Source organism: Rhynchophorus ferrugineus, unplaced genomic scaffold (assembly GCF_030347505.1).
Source record: "Rhynchophorus ferrugineus isolate W39M unplaced genomic scaffold, kcgeb_rfMv2 rfM2, whole genome shotgun sequence".
Taxonomy (NCBI): Eukaryota; Metazoa; Arthropoda; class Insecta; order Coleoptera; family Curculionidae; genus Rhynchophorus; species Rhynchophorus ferrugineus.
In genome coordinates this window covers 82667754-82680092 of record NW_027472581.1, presented here as the reverse complement: position 1 = coordinate 82680092, position 12339 = coordinate 82667754, and the positions used below count along the sequence as shown (strand labels likewise).

At 35.2% G+C, this 12339-nt stretch overlaps 1 protein-coding gene and 1 long non-coding RNA gene across 9 annotated transcripts in view; one reads left to right on the top strand and one right to left on the bottom strand.

The window, feature by feature from the left end:
• Positions 1 to 12339, bottom strand: part of LOC143191481 (uncharacterized) — a 119923-nt gene that overhangs the window by 67569 nt on the left and 40015 nt on the right. The gene's annotated exons all lie outside the window — the stretch shown is intronic.
• On the top strand, positions 7263 to 7755 carry LOC143191892 (uncharacterized). The gene is made up of 2 exons (XR_013004660.1): positions 7263 to 7408; positions 7486 to 7755. It is a non-coding gene; the product is annotated as an uncharacterized LOC143191892 (long non-coding RNA).

Genomic DNA, 12339 nt, shown 5'->3' with positions numbered 1-12339 from the left:
AAATTTCATTATTGGGCGTTTAGAAAACCCATTGGATTTCCGCAAACCCATAACATGAAACTACCTGAATTATATCAGTTACACGTAAAATATTCCTCTATATCCGCAACATCTATCCCCTGGGAACGAGTTTTTTCAAAATCTGGGCAAATAATTAACGATCGAAGAAATTTTTATTTAAAAAGGGTTTGGTAGTTATTGTACGATCATGTTTAGGTTCATCATGGTTTAGATTTTTCAATGATTAGGTATATGTTTATATTTTATTTAGTAGTTATGGTTATTAAAATCTTTAGTTTTTAGGTTTTATTTAAGTTGTATTGTACTCTTTATATTTATTATGCTACGTTATTTAAAAATAGCAATTAATATATTAAAACACGACAAAACATTTGTGGTGTTATTATTCCATTCCTTTTTACAAATCCACAGAACATTCAGTATAAAAGTAATCCTACTTCCTTTAAAATCATATTATTTATTACATGATAATATAAATTAATATATTTTTTTCCTAGGATGTGAAGGAATATGTACATCTCTGTCTCGCTTATACTACCATTGAAGAATATAAAGACATTTAAAATTAACTGCCCCAAGCATTTATCTCCGTCCTTTCTTATCTCACATTTTATACGTATATAAGAATTCGTACATCTTCGTTTGACATCACTAAGAAAAAAACAGTCGAACCGTGCATTTAACTGAAAATAGTAAATCAAACAGTCAAACGGTAGTACAATAATTGAAAAAAAAAATTAAAATTAATGTAAACTACATAAGGATTTAGCATATTAAAATAAAACAAAGGAAAACAAAACACGAAAGCTGTGAATAAGTGAACAATTTCGCTAAAGCCGGCTTAGTTGGCGCTGTGGTAAATTTAGATAAAGGCGGCAGGACGGTCCCCCTACAGTTGCGATAGTCGCGGGTTCGAATACTATTGCAGCATAGTCATAAATTTATGTTTGTGATTGTTCTAAGCAAGAGTCTATAATCCCACAAGGAAAATGATCCTAGTCACGCCAGTATCCAGGCTGGGTAAGACCAGATGTCTTCTGGGATGATTTCTAAGTTGATCATTCGCCAATCGGTAGGCTTAATGCCGAGGACCGTGGTTCGGAGCCCACGTTAAACTGTAGGTCCAGTCCAGATAAACCCTCATTGGTGAAAAAGGAGAGAAAAAAATTAAAATGTCGCTAAAATATTTTCTAAAATGTTTCCCTAAAAAATATTCCGTTAAGTAGTAAATATTATCTTTTGTTTAAAATTGTTATATTGCTAGGGAATAGTGACATAAATATTTAAACCTTTTCTGCTTAAGCTATCTGGCAACAAAGTGCCACCTGAAGTGGAATTTATAACATTTTAAGTGCCGTTTTCTTCTCGCGTCGCGAGAATTTACTGTCTCTTATCGATGCCCACCAGAGTGCTGAGGTTAAAAACGAACCGCTACGTGGCCTTAAACGTTGCGACTGTTACTGCTGCTGCTGCTGTTGCTCGGCTATCACAAACAACGGATCTACAGCACGAGAAACGTCGTCTGTAGCCTTGAACTCTATTTCTTATTCGCCGTCGACGTCGGACATAAAAATACAACCAGTTTCCGCCGTTGCCACGTCCCCACGCGGTATCTTTCGCGACGGAGTATCCCCACAGGCTCGCGCAATCGTTTGCGGCGGCTAAACGTTTAAAACTTTCTCATCGGTTCGAGTTTTCACGTAAACGTTTCGAGACGACGATATATATACACACAAAGACGTACTTAAAAGGCCATTCATAACCTCTCACTACACCATTATGCAACAATGGTCCAACAACATAGTCTTGACATCATTAGTATACGTCATCTATTGGGTATAAACCGTATATAGTCGATCCAAAGTAGCAGTGAACTTACGTCATCAAAATGTACACTGTATTGCCTATTGCAGTTTGTATAATCTATCCAAAGAAGCAGTGAACTTACGTCATCAAAATGTACACTGTATTGCCTATTGCAGTTTGTATAGTCTATCCAAAGAAGCAGTGAACTTATGTCATCAAGATGTTTAATGTATTGCCTGCCGCAATTTGTAAATTCGTTTTAGAATCAGACGATATTTTCCTTCTCATTTTATTCCAGTTAAAAAGAGATACAATGCTGTCTGATATTTTCGAACACGTAAACGAATGAGCCTGCAAAATTCTTCAAAATATTATTTATATTCAATTAGTTATAACCTTTACAGGCTATAAACCGGTAAACGTCGTTTTAACGCTTTGCTTGTTTTGATAAATTTCAAATCCCTGCTTGTTATTACTCTGACTAAAAATGCTGAAGCCAGACAGAACAGATTGCGTCTCTAATCAGTTATTTCGGATAGGAACCAGATAATGGGGGCTCCTTCTTGCCAATAAAATTTGTTAGAGAGGTAAACATTTCTACTGTTAAATATTAAATTGCTGCGATTTTTATTGAAAGAATTTTTTAGCATGTTGCAGCTGCACTGAATATTAGTATAGGCACCGAAAAGAACGGTCCTCATACGAAGAGGGGGACGAATCATGATCAACTTGATGTTATCTCTATTAGAGATCAAATATATGAAATGTATACAAACAGTGAGTAGTTTTTTCAATATTAACATAATTTAATACAATTATTTCGGAGGAAACTGTCTGGAATGTATTCATAGATAGCTTAGAGCTATTGTCTTTGAGGCATGTAGAACATTTTTTCATACACTGTAGAATAATATTGGATTTAAATGCTGTAAAGATAACCCACGAACAGGCCTAACGGAACTTCCAAACATTGCTTTTAAAAGAATACAATTTTAAAACAAAATCAAGGAAGACTTATTATTTAAATTTGTGTATTTGGATGAGACATGGATATTTCAGAATGGGGCAGTCGGCCACTCATAGCAAGATGATCATAAAAATAGTGTTAAGACAACAAAAGCTGATGGAAAAAGGTAAACGTTGGAATAACAATTGATTAGATAGACAAAAAATACTCTTGTTCACTATATTTGTTGAATTACTTGTTTAATTCATAAAAAAAATTCGGATCTCAGGTTCAATAGGGTTAAAAATAAGTTGTTGAGGTGAGTGTTGACGTTCCTCATAAACCATGGGAAATTGAGTGACGCGCGGACTTTTTTGGATTGGAACACCTGGAGTAGTTCAAGTTGTCTCTCAGAGACATTCCTGTACCATACCTGTGTTCTGTAGAGGCAGATTGGGAGATTACTTTTTCTGCAGAGGAGTGGGAAGAGTAGACTATGCACGCCATTACCTTTGCAGATAGCGTGCTGGATTTGGGCTGACCGTTGGAACCTGCGGTTGAACTGGAGACCGAGGTATGATACTTTCTGGAGCTAGGACATAGGTACTTTATCGATTTGGAGGCGATGGGCGCGGAACTCCATCTTGCGGTGGAACAGAATAGCCTGAGTTTTGCTCGGGTTTATTTGCAGCCGTCAAAATGTGTGCCACGCAATCACCTGGTTCAGTTGGACTTGAGGTGGTTGGAAAGAAAGCTGTATCATCTGCATAAAATGCTGTGTGGGAATGTTTGTGGAATGGGAAATCAGCCATGTAAAGGTTGAACAGGGCAGGGGAGATTTTCGAGAGGAGACTGTGTCATCGATCCTCACTTGAAAGGACCTACCGTCCAAATATGAATCAATGAGGGACATTAGGTCATTCGGTAGACGAAGCTGTTTCGCTTTGAATATTAGACCGTTATAAAATGTTCTGCCAGAGAGACCCAAAATACCGTTAGCTTTCTGCAAAAAGGCAAATGTTATAAAGTACATATTAGAAATTTATAAACATACAATGTTTCTAATTTATCTCTCTGACGTCCTGGACAATACTATCACTGAATAGACGGTGCTTCTCAAACTTATTTGAACAATATTTGTGTTAAATTATGCCAGTTCGCTCCATGTTCAATTATGATGATGTAGAAATCTATAAAAGCATGTTCCTTCTTTGAAACAAAGAATACTTACTGGAATCCGAACATTCTTTGTTTGAAAAGTTTTTCTTTTCCAATTTCACGATCGAGACCGACAAATAATTTATCACTGGAACGCCATCTATTCTCAGGAGATTTTCGGTCGGATATTTCGTATTCCGGTCGGTGCGGCATGGGGCAATAAAAGCGCCCGATTCGACAATACTTTCATTAAAAACGAGAGCCCTTTTCCGAAGGAGATTTGCGACGGAGGCTGACCTAACGATCGTCGCATTCAAACGCGCTACTTAAACATGGCCGGCGGGCACACAGTGTTGCAGGTTGTCGAGGGTATTTTCTTGGACTTGGAATTCACACCCTGGTAGAATAAAACAATTTCTACAAAACTACTACTCCACAATTAACCTTTACAATAATTCAAATCTAGGTATAAAAGCTCAATTGAAAAGTCCCCGGCCTACCATAGTAAAACACATGATTTTGGCAAAATTGGTTTTATTATTCATCATAATGCCCTTCAAGGGTGATACACTGATTATAGCGATCCTCCAACTTTTCGATACCATTTTTGTAGTACGATTTGTCCTTTGCTTCAAAATAGGGCTCAGTTTCGGCTCATTACCTCTTCATTCGACGAAAATTTATTCCCAGCGAGCATTCTTTTGAGATCTGAGAACAGGAAATAGTTGCTGAGGGCTAGTTTGGAGAATACGGTGGATGAAGAAGCAGTTCATGGATTTTTGACACGGTGCATTATCTTGGTGAAGCAGCACTTCCTTTTTCTTCAAATGCGGGCGTTTATCGCCGATTTCGTGCTTTAAACGGTCCAATAACGCTATGTAATAGTCGCTGTTGATGGTCCTTCCTTTTTCAAGGTAGTCAATGAAGATTATTCCATGCGCATCCCAAAATACAGACACCATAACCTTGTCAGGCGACCGTTGCATTTTCCCACGCTTTGGAGCGGGTGCATCGTGTGCAGTCCACTCGGATGACTGTCGATTGGACTTCAGAGTAAAATGATGGAGCCATGTTTCATCCATTGTCACATATTGATGCAAAAACTCGGGTTTATTACGCTTGATTATCTTCAAACACTGCTCCGAATCGTCAACTCGTCGTTGTTTTTGGTTAAAAAATGCGCTAGCGCGGCATCCACTTTACACAGAGTTTTTTCATACCCAAATATTCGTGAATGATATGATGTACACTTTCAGTTGATGTCTTTAGACTGTCTGCTGTTTCATTCAATTTCAATTTACGGTCATTCAAAATCATTTTGTGGATTTTTTAAATGTTTTCGTCGGTAACAACCTTTTTTGGGCGTCCATTGCGTTCACCGTCTTCGGTGCTCATTTCACCACGTCTAAACTTAACATACCAATCCTTGATGGTTGATTTTCCTGGGACAGTGTCCGGAAACTCGGCATCAAGCCAGGTTTTGCTTCAACTGCATTTTTTTCCCTTCAAAAAGCAATATTTTATCAATACGCGAAATTCCATTTTATATATTTTTTTCACAATAACAAAAGTTGCTTCACTCAAAATGCTATAATTCACAAAATAATGATCAGACAGCAGTCAAATTTATACACGCATCTTTTGAGCGTTAGGGCTAACTAAAAAACCATATGGATTTAATTCTAGTAGCGCCATCTATGCATCAGGCCGGGGATATTTGAATTGACCAGTTATATCTTAGTTTCTGGTGTAATAATGCTTGTGTATTAATACTACAGTTTTTCTATTAAATGCAATATTATTTGAATATTCGATTTCATTTGAATATTTGACTGAGACAAAGGGTAAAGATGGATACTTCATGGAGAGAGGATGCAGACAGTAAAAAAACTGAAACTTTTTTATACAGTTTCAAAAAGTGACAGAAGATAATAATCACAGAATTACGGATTAATAATAATAATAGATAATAATAGTAGAGAGAATACACTGAGTGCCATGAAAATATAATTTTAGCTTGGCTTTTAACTAATCATTGTCGACTAATTTACTTAATTTGCCACTAGTGACTTAAGACGTAACTCTAAGAAGAGCTTTACGTTGGCCCTTACTTTGACTCCAATAAAATAAAAGTTAGTAGCATTTTTCAGTGTTTTTACGATTTTGTACAGTCCACTATACAACTATACAAGATCACATGGTTTAGTTCTCTTGAGTTTGTGTTGTCCAAGAGTTGTCGCACTTCGGTGTTAAGTTTTTCCTCATATCTTGATGCGAAACTTCCAATTTCCTCTATGGAAGTTGGAATCCGAAGGTTTCCATGCAAGTAAGTAATTGTTCTGATAATATCGGGGTGCATCCACAATATTTCTCAGGAATTTATTCTGGAATACTTGCAATACGTTGAGATTGCTTCTGGCAGAACATCCCCATGACTGGGTTTCATAGGTCCATATAGGTTTTAGTATGTGCTTATGCAGCAGCAACTTATTTGTAAGGATAATTTACATTTTCTTCGAAATAACCAATGCAATTTTTTGTATTGTAGGAATGTTCGTCGAGTCGGTCAATCGGTCGAAATGTGTGGCTGCCGCTGCGATTATTTGTCAGAACACTCACTACTATTTTTGGAAGGAATTTGCACGGGAACTAAAAACACTGGTTGAATCAAAGTTGTTTATTTTAACTTACGATTGATACATGTGGTCGATGGGAGAATTGACAGGATATTAGGTTAAGTAGAGGAAGTACGGTAGCGCTGTGGAAGTGGTACTGTTACAAGGGGACGGTGAAAAGAAAAGAGAGCGAGACGTCGTCGTGATGGTCTTTTATACCCTGGAACTGCAGGTACCAATCCACCGGCGTTGCCAACCTTTGTAGTTGTTGATGGTGAATTAGTGGTGGCCTAAAGGGTCGTGGCGGTCGCCACAGTATTATGATCATAGAGAAATAGAGATTTAACTTCATAGGAAATTTTGGTGAAATGTTTCGCGACGTCCAACATGTAGATGTCGCTACCTTTAACATATTACTCGTACATATTAAACATATACTAACATATATCGCTATGCTAAGAGCCACGACGGGATCTGATTGGTTCATTTCGTTCTATGGTTATAGTTACGTTTATACATTAAATTATTATTTTATTTTATTAATATATACAAGTTTGTAGTTGAAATACATTCTCGTTCTAGGAAGTATTGTGTGTCCGGATGCATAGATAGTGAGGAAATGCATATTTTCCGTTAAAATAGTACCCGGTGATGTTTAAGAAATGGATAGAAAACAGTGAAAATCCTAAACTGGTTGGGTTAAACATGAAACAGATTTGATCGTTACCATATCAGATATTTTTTGTGATACATGTAAACTTTCCTTTAAGTACTTATGAACAATTTGATGATGGTGAAAATAATACCACGAGCCCAGAATATGTACAAATAGAAATGGATCAAAATCAAAATGATATAAAAGGTAAATTGAAGGAGTCAGTCACATTTCTGTCCATAATTGTTGCCATTAATTACTAAACTGTCTTACTATATTTGCAGTGCCTATTTCCATCATTCCAGGCCCAGAACCAGGGTGTTTGAAGCAAGTATCATCGACACCTGAACAAACTTCGGAAGGTAATGGTAAAGTTTGTATTCATTCAGCTAGTATCCCCCCTTCTGTTCATTCTTACCGTTAATTACTTGACTTCAGTCCAGATGTGCCTATGAGAGCAAACAAATTTTTTTACACTTTACCGTAGTGTATATTTCAGGTTATTTAGTAAAACTTTTGAAAAAAGAAATTAAGTGATTCTGGTTTACATACAATTAAGAATAAATCAGTAGACCCATATATTGAGACTAATTCTATAGAGGCAAGACAATATCTCGTGCGCCAGACTCCAACAAAATTGTTTTATTATACTGTCAATAGGTTTTGAGCTATGTTGCCACGTCGATAATATAACATAATTTTTGTCAAATGTTTTGAAAAAAAATGAAAATTAAAAACCCTTCAATTGTACATTCCATAATGATCTTTCGGATGAAATATTAAAAGTACTAACAAGGTGTGCTATATACTTTTGGGTAAAACAGGCGAACGGAATATTAAGGTGAACTGCAGAGAATAAGGTGAACGGAATATTAAGAGAAAAGGAAAGGCTCAAAGTTTGCTTTCAGTATAAGAAAACAAAAAGACAGAACTTTGATAGATCATATTAAATTGATGGCAGTAACCAAATATGATAAAAGAAAAAGAGGGAAGAGATAATTTTGATTTGCAATGTACCAAAGCTTTTTGCCCATGGTTTTATATATATATATATATATATATATATATATATATATATATATATATATATATATATGTGTAGGTATGTTCGTCGGGTCGGTCGGTCGGTCGAAATGTGTGGCTACCGTTGCGATTATTTGTCAGAACACTCACTACTATTTTTGGAAGGAATTTGCACGGGAACTAAAAACACTGGTTGAATCAAAGTTGTTTATTTTAACTTACGATTGATACATGTGGTCGATGGGAGAATTGACAGGATATTAGGTTAGGTAGAGGAAGTACGGTAGCGCTGTGGAAGTGGTACTGTTACAGGGGGACGGTGATAAGAAAAGAGAGAGAGAGACGTCGTCGTGATGGTCTTTTATACCCTGGAACTTGCATGGTACCAATCCACCGGCGTTGCCAACCTTTGTAGTTGTTGATGGTGAATTAGTGGTGGCCTAAAGGGTCGTGGCGGTCGCCACATATGTATATAATATTTATATTTTATAGATAGATTTATTTTTATATTATATTTATATTTTGTAGATAAATTTACATTATATATTTATATTTAATGTTATAGATTATATTTATATTTATTTATATTTAATTGAATTTTATTTAATAAATTTATTTCAGAAAAAAATTGTTTTTTTGTCGATTGTGATTATGATAATTATTGAAATACAATATATAGATTATGCCAAACATACTTTACCAGCGAGTGACCGTTACAGAGATTAAAATGTGTTAAAAGTTGCAATAGTTTCATTGATTATACAGTAACTTGAGAAGTTGCTGAGTATAGATGTCTAGTGCAATATGTGGTTTGGCGTCAGCATTCCTCATCGTTATTACGTCTACAAATCTTTTAAATATGTAGAACAAAAACTAGACCACATTATAAAAATGTAAAAAATGATATTTCATTCTTATTCTAAAATAAAAAGCGCTGTCTTCGATAAAACTAGGTGCATTGTTGTCAGGGCAGAAACACTCCCCTCTTAATCTCGTTATTATTTAGATTGATTTAGCGTCTAATTTGATATACAATATGTCACTACAATACACACCCTATAATGCATACAGAGTAGTGAAATAATATTGCCCAATATTGGCTTGAATTAAGAAGTGTCGAAATAAAAAGGGATACAATCTCTTGAAAATTTTACCAAAAAAAAACAGCGCTAGTTTTTATTTATTTTGATATGATATGAATGCAAAAAATAAAAAAGTGGAAATTATTATTATTATTATACAAACAATTTTACAAGAATTTTACAACGCAAATATGGAAAGGTTTTGGAATATAATTAACGTTCTAAGTAAGCCAGTGAAGTCAAATTAAGGGATTACAAACATATGTGAACTACCTCCAACAACCACTAAGTTATTTTATTGATTTTACGCTACTGTGTTGAATTAAGTGTCGCTTGTTGCACAATACTTCGTTGAATTTGATCAACTTTTTGGTTTCTCAGACCGTTCTTTGCCGTTGACACGAAAATCACCATCAAATCGTTGAAACCAAAACAGACAATACGTATTAGAGGCCTACGTATTTACTTTAACCGGAATAACAATTATTTCTGTAAAAAAATTGAAAGGTGCGTTAAAAAGTTCTAAATCTCTGTGTGACGTAGTTCTTTTGTCACTCTCACGGATTTGTATTCTACACTAATTCTGTGTTATAACTGAACATTCTAATGTATATGATGGTAGGTCCCTAGTATAATTATACATCAGTAAAAACTCCAAATAAGTTGTGTATTTTCCCAAGTCAGAAGAAAGTTAGGTAAATGTCGTTATATCAATTATTTTTATTATTTGTTAACGACCATTATAATGTAAGTATTTACTATTTTAAGTGCCTTTAATTATGTTTAAATGCATAATTAAGGTAATATCGAGGTAATAACATTGCCGATAACATTTGAGGTTGGGCCTCATTAGTTTTGTTTATTGTGTATATAAGTTCCTAAAAATGTGGATATTTTTTCACTTATTAAATAATATGGAAAATTATATTCAATATAAAGTAATGAGTTTAGTCGTACATGTGGGCATGAAGTCAGTATATATTCCTATCAAGATTCGAATGTCAACCACGCAGTAGAAAATGGGCTTCTAACTCACTGAAAATTAATTGTTGTCCACTACTAAACGACCATATATTCTCAAAATACAAGAAACACATCAATTAAATTCAAGCCTTCAACAAGTGTCAAATCTCCTGTTGCAAAGAATAAAACCGATCATAGAGAGAAAAAACCTAATACCAACACACCAGTTTGGGTTTATTAACAAGCACTCAACAATTGACCAGGTCCATAGAATAACAGATGTTATTGAAAAAGCCTACGAAAATAAAAAAGTATGCTCAGCTAAATTCGTAGATGTAGCAGAAGCCTTCGATAAGGTTTGGCATGAAGACCTTGTTCATAAACTACAGAAAGTGCTACCAAAACAACACACCGAACTATTAAAATCATATACTACAACCAGAACGTGCTTGGAAAATAAGAATTAATGAAAGTAAATCTGTACATGTGCAGTTCACCTATAAATAGACCGTACAAGCACAAATAACATTAAATAATACTATCATTCCATAGCAACAACGCTAAATATCTCAAAATGAATCTTGATGTAAAACTTCGCAGGAAGGAACAATAAAAAAGAAAAGAAAAGAACTGGAATTGAAATATAGGAAATTGTACTGGCTAATTGGAAGAAAATCACAATTATCAGTACATAATAAATTGCTATTATATAAGCAAATACCGAAACCTATATGGATATACGGAGTTCAATTACGGGGATGTTCTGCAAAGAGTAACATAAATAAAATACAAATTTTTCAAAACAAAGTCCTGAGAGGTATTGTGGGCGCACCCAAATATTGTAGGACTGATTACCTACATCGAGACCTTCAGATACCTACAATCACTCAAGAAATCAAGATAATTGCAAGGGTGCATGAGGAAAGACTCCATTCTCATGAGAATATTGAAATATTGCAGCTTTTGGATACCACTAGAACAGGACACGGACTGAAAAGAATCAAACCATCTGATTTTGCGTAGTGTTGTGTACTGTGGTGCATATATTAAAGAATACAGCAGTGACATGTATAAACATTATTGCACCAGAGACTGAGTTAGGGCCGATGGGTCCTCCTAGTTATATGTGATAGTGACACGTACAAAGTCTTCACAAATTGTTTATCTAAAATAATCAGATATTTGTGTATAATATTATTGCTGAACTGATGTGATGGAAGACCGGAAGTCGTTCAATGGAAAAGCTGTTCTGTTGGCTCTTTAAACACTAACCATATCATATGAGAGGCCGTAGAAATATTGAAGGCAACTGCTTTTATGGTCTAGTGGTTAGATCGTTCAGCTCACACGCGGAGGTCGCCGATTCGATTCCCCGCAGGGGCATCGATTTTTTGTTGTTGTTCCTCTTTGGTTAGAACATTTGTCAAATCACCTAGGTTGTGGCGAACCCCGGGGCCTGAAGCGTTCCTTATTTTCAATCATTGTTTCTTTATTCCTATTTTTCCCCATACGGGCTGCAACTTTACTTGGCCTACTCGCCTTAATATTAAATAAAGTAACTGCGTATCATTGCATATTTGTCAAATTACCTAGACAAGGGAGCGGATCCCAGGGCCTGAAACGTTCCTTATTTTCAATCATAGTCTCTTTAGGACTGCTTTTCTTCATACGGGCTGTACTTTTACTTGGTCTATCAATTGTAGTACTTTTGATCATTTTTTACTTTTTAATGAGTTCTTTATTTATTTTTTGAAGTCAATTCAGTTTTTTCGTTAAAAATATTTTATTTTATGAAATATCTCTACTATTATTATGAATCAATATTTTTTTGATTCATAATTACATCATGCCTATTACTTTGGACAAGGTTTAAAACAAAAATTCTCAAAAATAATATTAATTTCTCTATTTTTAATATGTTAATTACTTAAAGTTCTTTTCACTATTTAAAATAAAATAAATCGACGGGATAGTGCGTGCTGAATCACTTAAAAAGTGAAAATCAATGGGTCAAAACATTCTAGGTAGAGCGTTAGACTCGTCGGGGCGTCCGGGGTGCCGGGCCGCCGT